At 46.8% G+C, this 21,463-nt stretch overlaps 1 pseudogene; it reads right to left on the reverse strand.

Annotated features, from left to right (window-relative positions):
- The window catches only part of LOC136329729 (synaptonemal complex protein 3-like), a 44,199-nt pseudogene that overhangs the window by 16,083 nt on the left and 6,653 nt on the right, over window positions 1–21,463 (reverse strand).

The following is a 21,463-nucleotide window of genomic DNA, read 5'->3' on the forward strand; positions in this document are numbered from 1 at the left end:
CTGTGAGCACTGCAGGGGACATCTCTTCTCTCTTAAATACCCAGAAAGAGGGACAGTGTTTTATATCCTTCTCTCAGGAGCCTGAGGGCTTTCTGCAGCTGCACTTCTCGGGGAGGTGCCCCCGGCACCTGTCCCCTGGCATAGCCGGCACCTTCCTCACTGAGGGTGAGAACAAAAACCCAGGTGCAATTTGCAGCAGGGCACCTCCTGTTAGGATACCTGCCACATTTGCAGGACATTTCAGGGCCCCAAAGCTGTTCCCAGGCACGGGCAGAAAACAGTAATTATATTTGGGAGGGACGGCCTGTCTGCCAAGCACTTTGACATATATGCTCCTGTTTAACCCCAAGGACACTGAGAGCCACAGGGTGAGATGCACAGCTTGGGGGAGGGGGGCGGTCAGAGCGCTGAAGGGAGAGAGCTACAGGACTCTGAGCTGCCTGTGCTCGTCCTCCCGCCCCCACCCCCAAGAGCTGCTACAAGTGAGGTGGAACTTAAAGAGAGAAAGCAATTTCTGAGCAGCCTGAAAGAGCTAAAGGAGTCACCAAGGGGCAGCCCAAAGGGTTGTGTGGAGTCACCAAGGGGCAGCCCAAAGGGTTGTGTGGAGCGAAGGAGGGGCTGTTACCTTGGAGGATGAGGAAGGAGTGTGCTCATGTTGACCCCTCACACTTAGCCTAGCACATAGTAGGTGCTCTCTTAATATATGTATATATTACTATGTGATAGTTGCAATGATTGTAAGGATGCCTGCCCTGAGCACCGCTTAAGTGCCTACTCTGTGCCCAGACCTGGGGTAGACCAATGGAGCACAAGGGCTGAACCAGCACAAAACTGCATCTCCGAGCTTACCGTCAAGGAGAAGACTCACCTCTCAATTATTCTCATTCAATTAGAAGAGAAACATGATATCGAAAAAACTAGAGAAGGGGTAAGAAGGAAGCCCGGGGGAAGAAAATGCCAACTTCCCTCTAGAGAAGCTCAGGAAGGCTTCCTGGAGGAGGAGCATTGTAGCTGGGCCCGGAATATGCATAATAGTAACAACAACTGTCCCTGGCTGGTTGGTTCAGCGGTAGAGTGTCGGCCCGGAGTGTGGAAGTCCCAGGTTCAATTCCCAGTCAGGGCACACAGGAGAAGCGCCCATCTGCCTCTCCATCCTTCCCCCTCTTTTCTCTCTATCTCTCTCTTCCACTACCATAGCCAAGGCTCCATTGGAGCAAAATTGGCCCGGATGCTGAGTACGACTCCATGGCCTCCCCCTCAGGTGCTAGAATGGCTCTGGCCGCACCAAGCAATGCCCCAGATGGGAAGAACATCACTCCCTAGTGAGCATGCCGGGTGGATTCCGGTCGGGTACATGCGGGAGTCTGTCTGACTGCCTCCCCGCTTCTAACTTCAGAAAAATACAATAAATAAATAAATAAAATTATAAAATAATAATAATAATAACAACAACTATAACCCACTAACCCCTGGTGACTCACTATGTGCCAGGCACTATCTCATATATATCACCTCATTTCATTCTTCCAATAAGTCCATGAGGTAGGTACTGTTATTTTCGTGATACAGATGAGATAGATCACTGAGATACACTAATGGCAGACCAGTAATGGTCAAAGAAGGGATTGAATTCCAGGTGTTCTTAGAACTTATCTACTTAGTCAAAGGCAAGGCTGGGACAGTGAGGGAGAAAGAGGTACGCCCCCTCTGGTGGGAGGACTCCTTTGCAGTGGACTTACCACATAGAAGCAGGAAGTCAGTGCATGCAGGGAGAGGAGGAGGCCAAAGCCTGTTTGTGTTTGAGAGGCTCAGTCTCCCTGCCCACTAGTAACCAGCCAACTCTAACAAGTGAGATGAGACACTCGTTGCTTGCAGAAGAACAATTAAAGAGAGAAATTGGGATTGCATGCTCCACACTTCCCCAAATATGAGCACGGTAAAACAAGCACCTTCCCACCCAGGATAGCCTTCACTTCCGATATATAAGGCATGTGCTAGGCTTTTGCAAACATTATCTCATTTTAATTTTCAAAGAAACACTATACTGAGAATAGATAATATCGATGGGTTGTGAATTATGTTCCAGGTATTGTTCTATAGATGCTTCTGTAAGTTTAAACTCATTGGATCTTCACAACAATGCTAAACAGTATTATTATTATTATTATCCCCTCTTTACAGGGGAGGAATCTGAGGCATGAGGCAATTAAATACTTATCCCAAGATAATACAGGTGGTAAAAGGAAGAACCAGGATTTGCACTCAAGTAGTCTAGCTCCAGAAAGCCTGCTGTTAACCACTACATAGTCTGCACTAGAAAGGAGGCATTACTATCAGCGGTAAAGAAGTGAGGAACTAGAGGTCAAGCAAGTTTATGTGACTTGTCCAGATTTTTTGGTGGCAAAGCCAACGTTTGAACCCAAAAGTCACTTGGAAACAGCAGCGCTCATCCTGACACTGACCTGTCACTTCTCTTTATTCCCTATTTCATCACCTGGAAGAGAAGAAAACACTTGAGCATTTCCAGGAGCCTAGTCCGTCAGACCTCCCAGGTCAAGGTGGAGAGCTTTCACACCCCAGGCTGTCTTTCCGGCAGGCAAACCACAGCCTCACCCTTAACAGCCGCTCATTTACATGAGGATATTTGGGGGTTCCTGCCACCACTTCCAGTTTACCCCTGGGTAGAGTCTTCACTATGGCCCCCAACAGTTTCTCCCATCTCTGTACCTCCTGTGTTCTGCGCCTCACAGCAAAAGGTGGAATCTAGTCTCCTTCCCCTTGAATCTGGTCTGGCCTTGTGATTTGCTTTGCACAACCAAATGTGGTAAAAATGACGGCCTGGGACCCCTGAGCCTGGCCTTAAGAGTTTGGAGAGCTCTGTTCCCCGCTTCTCACAAGCTAGCTCGGCAATGAATGATGGCGAGCCACATGGAGACGAGAGGGCCCAAGGATGAGAAGCCGTTGGATGTCAGAGCTCCAGAGAGGTCCCGGGTGAGTACAGACTCTTGACTAACCACACAGAGCAGAAACCTGGCCAACTATTGGGAGAAATAATAAATCGTTGTTTTAAGCCAAACATTTTGGAATGGCTTATTATACAGTAACTAAAAGACTCCCATTTTTTCCACTTTATCTTTTTCACTGTAAAAGATTACTCCAGGCCCTGGCTGGTTGGCTCAGTGATAGAGCATTGGCCTGGCATGTGGATGTCTTGGGGTCAATTCCCAGTCAGGACACACAGGAGAAGTGACCATCTGCTTCTCTGCCCCTGCCCCTTCTCTCTCTCTCTCTCTTTCTCTCTTTCTCTCTCTCTTACTCTCCCACAGTCATGGCTTGATTGCTTTGAGTGCATCAGCCCCGGGAGCTGAGGATGGCTCCATGGAGCCTCTGTCTCAGATACTAAAAATAGCTAGGTTGTGAGCATGGCCCCAGATGGGCAGAGCATCAGCCCCAGATAGGGTTGCCTGGTGGTTCCCAGTTGAGATGCATGTGGGAGTCTGTCTCTCTATTTTCCCTTCTCTCAACTTGGTAAAGAAGGGTGGAAAAAAGATTACTCCATAGCTCACAGGTGTCAATGTCCATTGCCTTATGACAGTTAACTGTGCTCGTGCCTTCATGACTAACAGGTGACTTCCGACCTCAGATAAAGGGCAGTAATGTGACTTCATTCACTCAGTATGAGCACCTGTCTGCTCCAGGAATGGAGATCCAGAGATAAAGAAGCCATGGCCTGTGCCTTCAGAAAGCCACGTGTGGGGAGGAACCGGGTCCCTCTCATCACAACACAGAGGGATGGGGTGAACTCACTCATTCATTCATTCGACATTGATTAAGTGCCTGCGACATGTCAGAAGCTCTCTTACTCACTTGTGCAAGTAATCAATGACCAAAGAACACGCGCAAGCCCTCATCAGCTGCATTTTAAAGGGATTTCATTCCAATAATCACCGAGGTACAAGTGAGGCTCTGTGGGACTAAATCCTGGCATGGGCAGGGTGACAGGTTTTATGCCCAACTAAGCTGAGACCCCAGAGAGCTCAGACTTACTCCACCACTGACTAGCTGTATGATCTTGGGACATCACTTGACATTTCTGTCCTTCACTTTCCTCAGTCATAAAATGAGTTTAAAAATTATACCTACATCATGGAAAACTATAGAAATGAAATGCATTAATATTTGTCAAGCACATAAAATAGTTCATTACACTTATTTAAACACTAGATTCATCTTTGGGTTTTTATTTTAATTAAGTCATCTTTATTGCTACATTAGTTGACAAGTGTTAGAGAAAAAAATTCACAACTACTATTTAAACAGCAGAAAGCTTGCTACATACAAATTAAGAATGACTGCTACTCCCATAACTATTTAGATTTTATTTGGAGGTTAACAGAAAGAGGCTTGTATGTAAGCTAATGATTAACACGATGTAATATTTTAACTAGAATTTTTTTTTTAGCAGGAGAGACAGAGACAGAGAGAGACAGAGAAAGGGACAAATAGGAACAGACAGACAGGAAGGGAGAGAGATGAGAAGCATCAATTCTTCATTGCAGCACCTTAGTTGTTCATTGATTGCTTTCTCATATGTGCCTTGATGGCGGGGGGGAGCTACAGCCGAGCCAGTGACTCCTTGCTCAAGCCAGCAACCTTGGGCTTCAAGCCAGTGATCTTTGGGCTCAAGCCAGCAACCATGGAGTCAGTTCTACCCATGCTCAAGCCAGCAACCCTGCACTCAAGCTGGTGAGCCCATGCTCAAGCCGGATGAGCCTACACTCAAGCCGGCAACCTCAGGGTTTTGAGGATGCTGGGTCCTCAGCATCCAGGCCAATGCTCTATCTACTGTGCCACCACCTGGTTAGGCAGCTAGAATTTTTAAACCATTCTAAAGACACATGCCTCTTAGCTAATGTTGTAATTGTATCATATTTCTTAGGTTCAAGTTCTTCCTTCACGGAGTCATCAGAATGCATGGATTGGAGAGACTTTCCAACACTTGCCATCTCCTGCTGCTGAGCGTCCACCGTAATTGGCTTTAGCAACATCGCTGTTCCTTTTGTAAGTTCATTTTGTGCGCCAGCCAGTGGAGTGTCATAACTCTTCTCCACGTCCATCCTCCTTGGGAGCTGCTCACATAACTGTTTAATTGTTTTCAGCCTCTGGCTCAGAGCAACTCCAGATTGTTGCTGCTGTCAAAACAAACTAGCTCATTTCTCTTCTTGTCCTTGGGCTTTCTGCACATCTATCTCCCACCGCTGAAACAAGGTCAGAAACTGCTGAGGATATTCTGGGTCCAGCTTCTGCCTTTGATCTCGTCGGGTTTTCCAAATATGCCCAATCTTCTGGCTAAGGTTTTGAGAGAAGCCTTGAGCGTCTTGTTCTCTTTGCAAGCAGAGTGTTGTCAATGTCCCCTCCCAATGTTTCCAGCATATTCTGTGTCTCAGCACCCCCCATATGTTCAACTGTTCCTGCGGAAGCCCTTTCCTTCCCAAGTGGATCGATTCCTGGAGCCTTCGCATCGGTATCATTCTCCTCTGATCCACTCCATCTTTCTCATAGAGACAGACTCTTACCACCTGACCCTTCATCAATGTCTTCCTAGACGTCCCCCTGTGCTTTCTTGCAGGGGGCTCCATATTTAGATGTACCCCACTTTGCTGCCCCGACACTCCTCTCAATATTTGCTCAATGAATTCTAGAAACAAAACAAAATAAAATGAGGGGATCAGCCCAAGTTCACAGAGCTGGGTGGGCGTCAGTGGCACTGACCCCCAATTCCGTGCTCTTTTGCATACTCCTCGGTTCTGCTTCTCAACTAAATGAGTGCTTCCATTTTCAGGGTGAGATTGAACTCCTCTGTGTGCTCCCTTTTATTACAGACACACACAGCACAGGGAGACCACGGCGGGCCCCCTATTGAAGGATCCGCAGAAAGGACTCCTGAGGTTCATCTCTCCGGCTCCCTGGGGATCATGCGCAGGGTGGGGATTGCTGAGATGACTCAAGTCGAGACTGATGTTCAAGTGCGTGTGCCAGAAATCATGCTTACACCCTAGATGTGCTGAGTAGGTCTTAAAGGGTGGAAGTGCACCATCCCGAAGAGAGAGACAGCCTCCGACTGTGAATTCTTCACAAGGAGTCACTCCTTCTCTTCTCTGGCCATCCTACGGTCTACCCTCATGACCGTCATCTGGTGAAAGTCGGTCCAGCCCAGGCAGATAGTGCCCAGCCCTATCTCTTTTGCAGCTGGCACTGGAAAATGGCCTTGCCTCCCACCAGAGTGGAAAGCAAACTCGATGGGGAGACTGTGGTCTCACTTACAGCCTGGCTATACCCACAATGACACAGCTCCCTGCTCCGACCAGCGCTCTCCAGTCTGCACCAAGATCTGCTGGATGAGGAGCTAGTTTCCATCCCAGCTGCGCACAGGCGCCGTGGGTGGGGGCATGCATGTTGCTCCCTTCCACGCCGAGACCTGGGAAGACAGAACACATCTCCCCACCAGCCAGAGGCCCAGCCCAGCACAACAGGGCTGCTGCGAGGGGCCATGAGGAACCGGATGAAATACGACCCAACGATCAGGACCGTGGAAGCCACAGTAGTCAGAGCATGCTCGTCTGTCCCGCTCATGGAATTGTCCCAAAAGGAAAGCTTTAACTTGTTTTAGGAACTAGTCACAGCCTGGCTTGGGCATGCTGCCCATGTATTACGAGAACAGTCTCTGGGAAATGTGGAATAGAGTTATTGGCAAGCAGACCGTAGCCCTGGAGTGTGGTATTCAGTGGCCCCTGGCACCCAGCCAGCCCTTAATTCCTCAGGACCCTCCTGACCACTGCCAATGCCAGACAAGCTGACCCGTGGTTCTCAGTCACTCAGCGTGCGCTGAGTCCCTATTACAGTCAGAAGCTGGAGCAAGAGGTACAATGACAAAGCCTCTGCCCTCGAGGACTCTCCGTCTGGAACCCACAAGTAATTACAACACAATATGACAGATGCCGCAACGCATACCAGTTCCATGAGCCCAGGGGGAGGAGTGGATCCTGAGTCCTGTCTGGGCAATCCCAGGAGGATTCAGAAGAGGAGAACCACACGCCAGGCCTTGAAGGTGAGCTCTGCTCAGCCAGAGTTTGGGAAACACCTCCTCGGTGCCAGGCAGAATGCCAAGGCTGGCCAGGAGGAGTGAGCCGGATGTAGGGGGGTTCTGACAGAGCTCCGTTCCTGCCCTCTTCAGCAAACCCCGCCAGCCTTCTTTTCAAATGCCAGTTCAGAAGTTATCTCCTCAGCAAGAGTCATTTTCTGGTTTCAGCCAACCTCTACCTCACCATCTCTTCTCAGCCCATGAACTTGAAGGCTCTCTATGAACCAACCTAAAGACATTGACAGAGCCTACTGTAGCTGAGAGTAGCTGAGTCCTACAAGACATCCCAGCTGTGCTAGTCTCTAAGATGAGGACCAGTGTTTCTGTCCCCAACTGGGTGACAAATTGGATGGTCGTATTCAGAAGTTCATTGAAAATTAGGGATAAACTAGGGGTGAAGAAAGCATTTGTTCTCCTTGAGAAAATGCTCTTGGACTATCTCAAGTGTGAGCAAGTGTTTGAACCCAGGGAAGCTCTAAGCCCCTTGAGAATAGAAGTTCGTGTTTTCTGTGTCTGGGTAGCCATGCCTCCCCACCCTCATACTTCCCTTCTTGGCAAGGACACCTGTAGTTTTAGAGCAGAATGTCCTTACTATGGTCTGAATGTTTGTGTTCCCCCCAAATTTCATATGTTGAGCTCCTATCTCCCAGAGATAATGGTATTGGGAGGTGGGCATCTGGAAGTGCTTAGGTCATGTGGGTGGAGCGCTCGTGAATGGGATTAGTGCCCTTATGAAGGAAGCTCCGGAGAGATCCCTAGCCCCTTCCCCCATGTGAGGACACAGTGAGCAGGTACTTTCCATAAATCAGGAATAGAGCCTTCAACAGCCAGCCCTCTCATCAAATCTGCTGGCTCTATGATCTTGGATTTCCCAGCCTCCAGAACTGTGAGAAATAAATTTCTTTTGTTAGTAAGCTACCCAATCTGTGGTGTTTTCTTATAGCAGACCGAACAGATTACGACAGTACTCAAACAAGCCATTCTGAACAGGAAAGTTAGACCCTCAGCTGCACTTCTTCTGGCCAGTGCAGGAGGTCCCCATGCTGGGCCTGGGAGGCTCCTGAGTAACTGGAATCAGGGGGCTGAATATGTATCTGCAGAAGGCAGAAAGGAATCAGGGAAGGAAGGAAAGCAGGCGGGAAGGAAGGAAGGAAGGAAGGAAGGAAGGAAGGGAGGGAGGGAGGGAGGGAGGGAAGAAGGGAGGGAGGGAAGAAGGGAGGGAGGGAGGGAGGGGAAAGGCAAAGTGGTTATTTTTTGAGCACCCACTGTGTGCCTGGCTCCAGGCTAAGTACTTTACATGCATTAGTCAATATTGTTATATTTTATTTCTGTTTCCAAACAACCCGTAAGAAAGGTTTCGACGGCTCTACTTTACCAATAAGAAACTGAGGCTCAGAGAATTTAAGTACCTTGCCAAAGGTCAAAGCCCTTGTAAACAGGGATTCAATCCAATATCCGAAGACTCGAAAGCCAGTGCTTTTTCTAGATGGCCTGGATAAAAATAACTGCCCTTTATCAAGAACCCGCTGCTCGCCAAGTCCTCGGGGCACCCTCGACACACGCCGGCTCTCCCTGGGCAGACTCTCCAGGCGTGGCAGCCCCTGCCCAGGCGCGTCTCCTGAGCAGGGGGCAGCAGCCAGGGGACTGTGCCCGTTAGCACCCAAACCAGAGCAGTTTCGAGTACAACAGCACACTCTCCTGTGGTCACCCTAGTCGTAACCCGCCTGCCAGCCATCCTGCCATCCCCCTGAGCGAGTATGTTTGAAGGAGGCCTCCATCCAGAGCTCCTGTGTGACCCTTGAGTCTTCCTGCCTGCCTCCAACAAGCGGTCATCTAGCCATTCCGTGGCTTTGGGAACACTGACCACACAGTCCACCAAGGAACAGAAAAGAAATGAAAGCAATGTGCTTTACTACTTAGCATAGCTATACCATACTTTTCGCTCCATAAGACACACTTTTTTTTTTTGAGTCATTTATTTTAATGTTTCATTTTTTTAATGGGGTGACATCAATAAATCAGGATACATATATTCAAAGATAACAAGTCCAGGTTATCTTGTCCTTCAATTATGTTGCATACCCATCACCCAAAGTCAGATTGTCCTCTGTCACCTTCTATCTAGTTTTCTTTGTGCCCCTCCCCCTCCCCCTTTCCCTCTCCCTCTCCCTTTCCCCCCTCCCCCCTGTAACCACCACACTCTTATCAATGTCTCTTAGTCTTGTTTTTATGTCCCACCTATGTATGGAATAATGCAGTTCCTGGTTTTTTCTGATTTACTTATTTCGCTTCGTATCATGTTATCAAGATCCCACCATTTTGCTGTAAATGTTCCGATGTCATCATTTCTTATGGCTGAGTAGTATTCCATAGTGTATATGTGCCACATCTTCTTTATCCAGTCATCTATTGACGGGCTTTTTGGTTGTTTCCATGTCCTGGCCACTGTGAACAATGCTGCAATAAACATGGGGCTGCATGTGTCTTTACGTATCAATGTTTCTGAGTTTTTGGGGTATATACCCAGTAGAGGGATTGCTGGGTCATAAGGTAGTTCTATTTTCAGTTTTTTGAGGAACCACCATACTTTCTTCCATAATGGTTGTACTACTTTACATTCCCACCAACAGTGGATGAGGGTTCCTTTTTCTCCACAGCCTCTCCAACATTTGCTATTACCTGTCTTGCTAAGAATAGCTAATCCAACAGGTGTGAGGTGGTATCTCATTGCCGTTTTGATTTGCATTTCTCTAATAGCTAAAGAAGATGAGCATCTTTTCATATATCTGTTGGCCATTTGTATCTCTTCCTGGGAGAAGTGTCTGTTCATATCCTCTTCCCATTTTTTTTATTGGATTGTTTGTTTGTTGTTGAGTTTTATGAGTTCTTTGTATATTTTGGATATTAGGCCCTTATCTGAGCTGTTGTGTGAAAATATCATTTCCCATTTAGTTGGCTTTCTATTTATTTTGTTATCAGTTTCTCTTGCTGAGCAAAAACTTCTTAGTCTGATATAGTCCCATTCATTAATTTTTGCCTTCACTTCTCTTGCCTGTGGAGCATAAGGCACACTTTTTTCCCCAAAAAATGGAGGGGGAAATGCCCGTGCATCTTATGGAGTGAAAAATATGGTATTTTATTAAATATTTTAACACACGATTTGGTTCAGAATATTTTGTTTCTTATTTTCCTCCTTAAAACCCTAGGTGTGTCTTATGGTCAGGTGCATCTTATGGAGCGAAAAATATGGTAGCTTTTATATCTATAGCTTTTATATATGTATATATACAACTCATACTGCCCCATTCAATGATTTATCATGTACCTTGAGACACACTCTTTCTTGCTTTCTTGAGGTTTAAAAATATTCTGTCTTTGAATCACATGGTGGTCATAACAAATTATAGTTTGGTTTTTAATGCCTTCAATGGACAAAATTCAGAGTTAATTTTATATCAGTTTGCTTGTTTTAAATTCTTTTTTGCCATTTTTATGTGTCAAGTTCAGTGGCAGATAAGTACATTCACATTGCTCTGCCACCATCGCTGTCATCATTCCCCAGAACCTTCTCTTCCTCCCACACTGAAACTCTGAACCCGTTTAACTCCCATTCCACACTCGCCCCTCCCTCCAGCCCCTGGCAACCTCTGTTCTCCTTCCGGTCACAGTGCATTTGCCTATTTCAGGTACCCGCTCTAACTGGGCTCATACAGTATCTGCCCTTTTTGACCTGACTTATTTCACTTGGTGTCGTTCTCTCAAGGGTCGTTCATGTGGTAGCATGATGTCGAGTTTCCTTCCTTTTTAAGTCTGAATAATATTTCACTAGGTGCATACATCACGTTTTGTTTATTATCCATTCATCCATGGTGATGGGTTTAATATTCAAGTCAGCATAACCCCAAGGCCGGGGAACCAGTGACCCAGTCTGGGTGACATGACAGGACACTTGCTCCCCACGCTACCCAGGACTTCTATTTGTGGTTGATATTTAAACCTGGACGAAGGGAAGCAACCTAACTGAGGAGGGAGAATGACATCCAGGCTTCACAAGCCTCTCTACCCTTCAGGAGTCTATGGGCCTACAGGCTCATTGTTCGGCTTACCCAGAAAGGCTCAGACCCTAGAAAACGGGCTCCAGCCACCTTCATCTACAGCCACCTCACTCCCTGAGATGTGCCCTGAACTCAGGTACTCAGGCCAAAAACTAAGTAAATGAGGTCATGTGATTTTTCTAAAGTACAGCAGAAACTTGCCAGTTTAGCACAATAAAAATAATAGATAAAGTCTTTTCAAAAGCATATTCCTTAGTGAATGGTTAAGCTAGCAAAACAGAAATCTCCAAAAGATCAGATACAATTTTTTTTTAAAAGCTTGAATCCATAGAGGTGACATGTGCCCAGAGTGCATGCGATTCCCCAATAGCAAAGAGACGAGGTCTTAGTGGATCTTGAGCATTGAGGCAGAAAGGACATGGGCAGGAAGCAGGAGACAAGACCTGGGGCCCTCGCAAGGGGGTTAGTCAGACTGAAAGTTCGCATAAAAAGTCAGAACCCCACAAAAATGTCAGCCTCCAAAAATGAAACTTATCTGTCTAGTTTTGGCTCTTGGTGAAACAGAAACCAAGGAAAACTATTCTCTTGAGAATTCCTGAGCACAAGCACAAGTTCAGTGTTTGGGGCCATTATTCATGTCTCTGATATAGTCCATGCCGACCCAAGTAGACCTGCATAGCGAGCAGACACACATCACCAATAGTCCCCGGAGGTGTACACTTTAAAGCTCAGCCTCAGAGAACCACCACAGATATCGGCCCAAGGAACACAAGCTCACAGTCAGGAATCAGAAGCACACAAATAAACAAACCCACATAAATGAGAGTCAGCAGAATCAAATTATGTCATCAGCCCCATAAAGACTACAGATGTTGCAATGAATAGATACAATGTATAAAGCAATCATGTAGATAATGAAATACAAGTGAGGACTGAGCACATAATGAGGGAATAAGAAAAATTTTAAAAAAACAAGCATGTTTGAAAAACAAATAAACAGAACTTCTAGAAATGAAAAAGTGTAATAATTAAAATTAGAAACCCAATGGATTTCTGCAACAATATATTAATACATCTGAAGAGAAAATTAGTAAAAACAAACCTAAAAAAATTATCTACACTGCACTGCAGAGAGGAAAAAAAATACATGGTGGGTAGAATAAGAGAGTCTAACATATGTCTAATGGGAAGTCAGAAAAAGATACAGGAGATCATTTGAATTTAATGTGTTAATTCCTTGCTCAGTCTCCACTAGCTTCCCTCACTCTTGGGGGAAATTTCAAAGTCCCTGTCATGGCCTACAGGGTCAAAGTCTGGCTTTGAACTACTTCTCCATCCTGGCTATCTGTTCTGCAACGTGTCAAACACACTCCTATCCCAGGGCTTCTTCCGGGAGACTTCTTCCCCTAGAGCCCAGCATGTCTTACTATCCTTCTTCATTCAGATTTCTGCTTCAGCGTCGCCTCCAAAAGTCCACCCTTGACCACCCAACTGAACATTGCCTCTCACCCCTACCCTTGCCCTGCTTTATTTTGCTTCTTAGCATGTGTCACTATCTAACATTATCTTATTCTTCTGTTTGTTTATTTCGCATTGTTTCTCTTCCCAACTAGACATATGCCTGCCCTGAATAGGTATTCACTCTGTAATTTTTTTAAAAGATTGTTATAAAGAAGAAATGTTTGAATGAAACAGACACACACCTACTGTGTGATCAGCACTTCGCAGGATAGAGAGAGGCAAGGCAGAGACTCTGGGTTGCCTGCCATTTTCCACCCTCGTTTTCTCCCTTAATAATACAGTTCTGACTTTGAAGGGAAAGCAATGGCACCAGCTGAAAACCACTATTCCCCAGGCACCCTTGTAGAGAAATGAGACCATTTGCTACATTTTGACCGAGGCATCCTTCGTTGTCTGGGGCTTCCTGGAAAACTCCTAAACAGAATGAGTAGACGCAGCTGGGGGACCTTATAGTTCCTCCTCCCTCCTCTTTCTTGCTACCTGAAATATGGACGTAAGGGCTGGGACTGCTGTGTCATTTTACAACTGGAAGTCCGCCGTGAGGATGGAAGCCATGGGACAGAGGATGGTGAAGCAGACGGATTAAAGGAACCTGGGATATCAATGATGTCACGCAGCTGGCCTGTCTCCTTACCCCAAACATCTTTCAGAGGAAAGAAAAATAAACCCTTCTTTAATCAGTTACTACCAGCTGAAGATTCTGCTCAGCTAATACTATCAGATTCAGTCCCTGACTTCAGGAACTTACAACCAAACGGGACTCAGACGCGTTCGGTGACCCCACCCACACCCCACCCCAGTGCAGCGGCTGGCTAGGAACGCAGCAGAGTCCAGTGTGTTGGCCAGCGTGGGACTTGGTGGGCAGAAGGAGAGCACGGGCATCTCCCCAAGGAAGGATTGGGTCATCAGTTTAGCCTTTCACACTCCCAAATTGTTGGGTTAGGCAAGGACTGCCAGTGTGAGGGGTCAAACCACAGCAATTGCTGCTCCTCCTGGAGTGACCCAGTGGGGGAAATGTCACATAAGCTCATGAAGTGTCACGGGTCAATCGGCCAGCATTACCTCAGCACCATGTCTGTGTCTAGCATTGTGCTAGTGCTGTGGGAGAAGCATAGGGAAGAGAAAAGGGGGCCCCTTTCCCCGGTGAACTTACAGCCATGAGTACTCACGAACGCTTATGTCTGTGAAGAACCTTGGTGGGAACCTTGGTCTCCTGGCCTCACATTTCCATGTGGAGGGACCTTATCCAAGGTAACACTTCCTGCCTCGTTTTCCACTAGGCTCACTCCTCATGATTGATGAAGCCATTTATCTGATCAATGAGTTTGAGAGAAGCAAGAGATAAGCCGTTCTGGGTTCTTTCTCTTTAGGATCTGCCAGTAGGATCATGTCCATGTGGGGGAAGCATGGCGTGTCCTGAGTTTCCACTGATAGGGTGGACAACTCTGTCTAACTGTAGGCGGTGGCGTCATGAAGCTCATTCACTGCAATGACACACTCATGCCACATCCTTCAGCCCAACTTTTCTCAGTTAATGGGTCGATATTGTTCTCTCCATCTGTCTTTTTGGTTCTGACCTCAGGAAGGAATGGTTGTTAATTTTGTGTAATTAACACTGACAGCTGTTAGAAACAACCTCCAAATCTCCTCGTCTTAACACTCTGAAAGTTTTACTTCTGCCATTATCCACCCTCCCTTTCCACCGGGAAGCATCGACTCAGCACCGTCTCTGTGCTGAACTGAGGTGTATTTAGTCTCATAGCATCCCGTGCTGATGTTGCTGGTCTAGAGGCCCTGCTGTGAAAGAGATCCAGTTTGCCATCCTACTGTGTCTCCACCGTTATATGGCTTCCAATTCAACCTGGAATCACACAGCCATGAGAGATGGTGAAAGCTTAGAAGACCAATCAGGCTCCTGGATAGTTTCTAGTACAAAACAGCCAGGAATAGAAATGTCACAGATCACTTGCACCTACACTTCTCTGGGCAAAGCAAGTCGCGTGGCACCACTTAGATGCAAAGGATGCTGGGAAATGGGGCTTATTCATGTCCCCAGAGACCAGAGGAGACTGGAGAGTGGTGAACTTGAGCATTCTCTTCTCCCTTTGTCATGAAAATTTGATTTTGAGAATCAAAGATGTAAACAAGTTGCCCAAAACACATGGCCATTTATCTACAGAGCTGAGAGGAAAACTGGACATCATAGAAACCAAATATTGACGGGATAGGGTGTAGGGGTTAAAGCCAAGGGCCTTGAACCCAGGGGAGGCATCTACCTTGCCTCAAACGGTGGTGAGTTTCCTGTCACTGAGAGAAGACAAAGAGAAGCTGAGCCCTTGGTGGAGATGTTCAGAATCAAGCTTTCCACCAGATGACTAGCCTACCCCAGCGATTCCCACGCTTTTCATTCTCAAGGGGCCCTTTCATAATTGTTCCCTTTGGACTTCATGTTTTGAAAGATTTTTGTCTAACAAACAAATGACACTTATTGAGTAAGAACAAATACATTTCCTCACTTCTTACTAATCAAGGTTGCGTGTGTGTGCTTGTGTGTGTGTGTGTGTTACCCACAACCAGACATGTGCTCCTTGGGCAGCATGTCTATCACGGTTTTGATCTGCTAATCATGTTTCCAAAGTTTCTAGAATGTCATCAACAGCCAATCAAAGGTTCTGACCAGCATGCAACTCTGAACCGATGATTTAATTCCAACCAAAGCAAAGAAACTAAGATGTTAATTACCTCTATCATAACATAAATGAACAATTTTAAGAGATTATTGAAAAGCACTCTCTGACCCACAGCACTATGTAGAACTCTAGACAACTCACTTGTTTCTTCACTACGACCCCCACATCCTCCCCAACAGACTGTGTTGAGCTGCATTTCATTTTCCCACTGACTAGGAATCTTCCAGAAAACAGGGACTCTGTCTCAGTATCCCCAGTGCCTCCCTGGGCACCAGGCGGTTGTTCAATAATTGTCAAAGAAAAATGACTTCTATGAAGAAATATGATGAACTCCATTTTTTTGCTTTAACATAAAGCTAACAGATCAGGGAGGGGAAAAAAAGCAGGCCCTCTGAACTTGACATTTGCCATGAGCAGAAAGGCCAAGTCAAGGGTGGAATATCTGGGTAGGGTCTTCCACCCCTCAGCAAAAGTCTTGACTGTATACACCACTAAACTGGACACCAGCTCTCTTTCATGCTTCGTTGTACAGTGCCCGCTGCATAGACCCTGGATAAGAGGTCCTCTCTGCCAGGGATCAGCTTCTTTCTCCACGCCCGCCTCGTGCTGCATCCCCTCCCTCCTTGCCTTCCTGCCAGCGCTGCCACCCAACCCTGCGCTTATATCCAGGGCTGGCACAAATTCTCGGAACTGCCCTGCAGACAGAGTAACTGACTAAAGACATGCCTGTAATCACAGTCACTTTGGAGTGCACAAAATTCCCGAACTGAAGCTTAAAAATAGCTTTCTGGCAATGTGTCCTTGAATGTGTGTGCTGGATGAATTCTGTATGTTTTTTTATACCCGCCTTGTTCCACCCCAAGACTCCCAGTGGGGGGGGGGGGGTGAGCCACCCCCACCCACCCCCGGCCCTCTTCTGGGCTGGTGCGTAGGGTCTCGGCAGCAGTAAGTGGTCCCCACCCACAGAGCTGGGAGCACAGGAACTGCTCAATGGAAGCGGCCCACGAAAGTGCAAGTGAATGATGACCGGGAACTCTGCTCAGGCCCCTGAGGGACAACTTAGACCCTTTCCCCCTTTGCTCCAGGGAAGCTCATGATGCACTGGGCCAAATATCCTACCGGACGTGAAGAGACCCAGGCTTTATGGTCCAGCTAGGCCTTTGTCGTGTGACCATGGGCAGGTCACCACCCTCAGCAGGCCACCCTTCCTCCCATGTGCAAGACAAGGGGTGAAGTAGGTTAGTAATTTGCAAACTGTACTTTCCAGAACCCCCAGGGTTCGAAGGCAGCCTTCCGAAACCCACTGCCCAGAGAAAGGAAGGCCAAGTGGGTGGAATTCAGGCCAAAAGCTGCGCTTTGTCCAGGAGCCAGCGATGAAGCTGGGGTGTGAACAACCCAGGTAGTCTGCCTTCGACACCCCGGCTCGTAACCCCACAGTTCTGTGCAGCAGCAACAGAGCCCAGAGGAAGGCATAATTCCAAGGCATCTCAGATAATACTTGGGATAAGGCAGCTGTAAAACAACTAATCTGTGTGCTGAATGAATGAAGTTAGGAATGAATGGTTCTGGTGGAAGTACAGGAAGGCTTCATGGAGGAGGTGATGATATTTAAAATAAGTGCAGAAAGGTGGTAGGAGCTCCCCTGGATGGAAAAATGGGCCCACCATTCCAGGCAAGGTCAAAACAAAGGCAGGAACTTGGAGGTCCAGGGAAGTCAGAGGTGTGCTGATTGGCTGGAGAAGAGTCTTCTCAGGATCCCATCTCCCTGAGAGTCACTTCTAATCATCCCTGCACCTTTATTCCACAACCCTCAGACCCTAAGCTCCCGAGTCCAACAGCTGCATCGTCGAGAGGTAGGGAGGGAGTACCAGCCCCTTCATCTTTTCTAGCTGGCCTGGCTCCCACCAAGCACCACATGACCCTTAAAATTTGAAAGTGGTTCAGACACAGGACAGCTGAAAGACCACATGTCCTCTGCCAAGGAGAAGTGGGAGCGTGAGCAATGGGGCTCAGCGTCAGCCCTCTGTGCTTTTCCGTTCCTCTGCCACCTTTGTATGGAGTTTTGTTCTCATTAAAAATAAATTTTAAAAAACGTGAACTACTCCACTTCTAAGAATTTATCCCAGATGAATATAAAAGCAAAATTGAACACCCACGAATGTTCACTGCAGCAAACATTGTAATAGTAAAAATCAACAAAAAAGTGACAAACAAAAAGCCCGTTTATAAAGGTCAACTGAACTAAATATGGTACAATTTTTACAGCTGAACCCTGTGGGGCCCTTTTAAAAAGTAGACCGTTGACGTGGAAACGCAGCCATGATAAATTAGAAGCAAAAGTCAAGGGCAGAACAATGTGACAGCATGCTACCGTTTGTGATATTTTTAAGAAATGACCTATGTGTGGGTTGTAGATATAAAAAATTATAGTAATGACATAAAAACTGAGGGTAACTACCCCTGGGAAGTAGAATTAGGGGTCTCAAATGGGAAAAAATATTTTTTCATTAGTATACCCTTTGCTTTTAAATTTTTACTATTCATATATCCATAATAAAAATTAGCTTACAGGTTTGTTCACCTATAAATTAGCTCTATTAATTGATTTTTTAATAGAAAACATGCCATGGATACAAAAGTTATTTATGATTTCATTCAATTTGCATTAAATAAGAGTTCATTTTACCCCAAGCAAGTGATAAGAGCTGAGATTATACATATACATATATATATATATATATATATATATTTATAGATCCACAAAGGAAAGTTAAATATAGACCCTGCCTTCTGGTAGCTCATTGTCAAGGGCAGAGGGAGTCAGCTAAATAAACATGTATAGAAGGGAGATCGCAGAGTCAATGCTGAGAAAATCCTGGAAACTGGGGGATCGTGACGGATGGCAGCTAAATACATGACAGACTGAAGAAGTCTTTCCTGATGAACAGAAGAAGTTAACTACAAAGAAAGGGAGGGGGGCGTATTTCAGGCAAAAAAGAACAAAATTCATCCAGCACAAGGGACAGTATGGAGAGGTCAGTCGTTTTAATCACAGCAAACACACACTTTGAATGTTTAAGATGTAGAAGTACTCTCATAACGGAATACTATGGAGCACCAAAAAGGAAGAGGCTGCTCTACTGGAACCAAGAGTCAGTTGGACAAAGGGGTCAGGAACGTGGGCTTCGGAGCTAGTTATTAGATCTGGGCCAGTGTCGGGTTGCCACACTTACTAGCTGGGTCTTGTTCCTTAACTTCTCTCTGCCTAATTTCCTTCCCATAAAATGCAAATGGTGAAAGTACTTTCTTCCTAGGATGCCAGTGAGTATTAGAATGAAATCATGTATCATGTGCCTATCCCAAAATAAGCATTCAATACCTGATATTTATACTCCCATGGCTGATGGAGTAAGTGCGGAGGCGGGGAAGCAAATTTCTTTTTCCTTTGACGATATTATCTCATTTTAGCAGGGACTTTGTTGTTTTGCTCTCTAATACGTACCCCTCAGTACAGAGGTGGCATCCACTAATTAACTCTCAAATAAATTGATTCTTGTAAAAGAAAATAATGTGTGTGTAACTGGCTAATACCCACATAGCGATATATACTAACTAACCTATTAATAGGTGTTGGCCCAGGAATGGCAGGATTATGAAGTATTCAGCCTTCTTAAATCACATTTTCTGCTAACAGATATTTTAGGAAGAGTTTGACTGACATCTTAAAAATCAGCAAAAAGCAATAAAATTCAAAGTAAAACAAGAAGGAAAGGTAAACATTTTAATTGCTTATTTGTACCATCAGTCAATTTTTTTTTTTTTTTAGAATTTGTCCCCATTCTTCTGATAGAGAAAATAGAGTCCCTAACAATGTAACTAGATCTTTTCTTAATTAATAATAGTGTGGAAGGTGGACCTCAGTCATCGCCCCCAAGTTGTTCAGCGCTCCTTGGATCCGCGCCCTTTGGAAGTACTCCCTGAACACTGTCTCTGGACGCGGCCCTGTGACCTGTTCTGGTCAGTGGAAAAGTAGCAAACATTGACCAAACCAAGGGCTTGAAAAGCGCTTACACACAGAGGGGCCCAGATCCCCGCCGCCGGTGAAGAAGTCCAGGGCCAGACTGCTGGATGATACAACCCAGGCGGTCCGCTCCTACCAGCAGCCCACCGCCACCCGCCCACCCCCAGCCACGTGAGCCAGCCCCTCGGAGAGCAGACAGCCTTGTCAACCACAGACACAGGAGCCAGGGCAGCCAAGATCAGCCAAGCCCAAGCGAGGCCAGAGGGCCACCTGGCAGAATCACGAGCTAAAACAAAAGCTGTTATTTCAGGCCTCAGACTTAGGTCTTAGGATGGTTGGTGGTTTGTCACGCTAGGATAGATAACCAACGCACATGACTTTCGTCACATGGCTCCTAAGCAGAGTGCCCAGCGGTGTGTGATTGTTCAAGTGGAATTTTTGTTTTGAAAAGGAAAGATCCTCCAGCAAAGTCACCGCTAACTATTTTTAAAGGCCTTTTTTTTTTAAGTGAAAGTATATCAAATTGAGGACTACTTTTTGAGAAAGACGATAGACCCAAGACTATTCTATTTTATATATTATGTAATGTTATACATGAACATAGTCTATCATAGTCATATACAATATTTTTATTTACTAGCTTTCTGACCACAGGAATAGACTACAGCTCAGTAGCCACTGGACCCTGTCACCCTGGCAACAGCTGTCCTCTGTCCTCTGCAGTCCCCTCCACACTCACTGGGTGTCCCAGGCACTGACCCCACCCTGTTGGACTCGTGTCTGCACTTGACTGGACATTGCATTTATTCCAGTGTGGGACCAGGCTCCGCAGCCTCACCCTGATGCACCCAGGTTGAGCTCCTGCACCTCTGAATCCCCTGTGGCTCTGGAAGGTACCCCCAACACTCCTCCACCCGGCAGCCTCCGAAGTTCTGGGAGCAAGCCCCAACAGCAGAATGTTTCAAAACTCCTCATGTACCAGTGTGCAGCCAAGTTTACACATTTCTCCAAACTTCCACGTGTGTGTGAGTCACTCATTGGTCTTGTTAAAAGGCGGGTTCTAGTTCAGTGGGTGGAGAGGGACCTGGGAGTCTGCATTTTTAACATGCTCCAAGGTGATGTTGAGGCTGCCTTGCTAGGGACCACACACAGGGAGGCAAGGGACCAAAAGACAGGGCCTCGCTAGCATGTGCTTCCCTACTGAGCCGGCTGGGCTCCACTGCGCCTGTCCCGTCCGCGCTTTCAGCGGTGCAGGCCCAGAGAGGGGCACTGAGCGGCCCGCAGTCACACAGAGCTGCACAGGCACCCAGGTCTCTGCTGTGACCCACCACACAGCGTTTCGCCCATCCGTCCAAATCACAGCACCTTCTAGCTCACTTTGCAAGGAGAAGCTAGGGAGAAATTTCCCAGGGAGGCATCAGCTCTTACAGAATCTGCTTCTGGACAGGGGGTGGGTGGCAGTCCTCTGTGGAAAGGGGTCCCAGAGGTGTGCTGAGCACCCAACATGCATGCAGCATTGCCAGCAGATGGTCGGGGAGAGGCCGGCTGCCGGCTGGAGGTTGAAGGGCCCAGGACAGTCTTCTCTCTTGCCCCTGATGAGGACACCCCACTGAGTCAGACAGCCTGTGAGCTCAGCCCCAGGCCGCTGGGCAGGGAGGGTGACTCAGAGGGCGTGGAGTGAAGTGAACTTCTCCCTGCCCAAATATGGGCTCGGCTTTGCTCCGTCTTGCCATTCAGGCTGCTAGGGCCCAAAGGTTGTGTCTGCTTCTTGGGTCAGCAAGGCCCCAGGGGAGACGGGGAACTACTCCTTACGCGCTGACCCCTCTCCTCCTCCTAGCCAGGGAATGGCCCTTGGCTTCACACTCTCCGAGTGACTTGTAAACTCCTGCATTGCACATCCGCCTTCCCCCCTCCCCACTGTACGTAGCACCAAATGGAGAAGTGACAACATATTCTGAAACAGTGGTTTTGTCATGACAGGGTCCTCCTTCTTTGTCATATGCCCACGGAACTGTAGGAAAGCTTTTCCCCTTAT

Source organism: Saccopteryx bilineata, chromosome 3 (assembly GCF_036850765.1).
Source record: "Saccopteryx bilineata isolate mSacBil1 chromosome 3, mSacBil1_pri_phased_curated, whole genome shotgun sequence".
NCBI classification, from domain to species: domain Eukaryota; kingdom Metazoa; phylum Chordata; class Mammalia; order Chiroptera; family Emballonuridae; genus Saccopteryx; species Saccopteryx bilineata.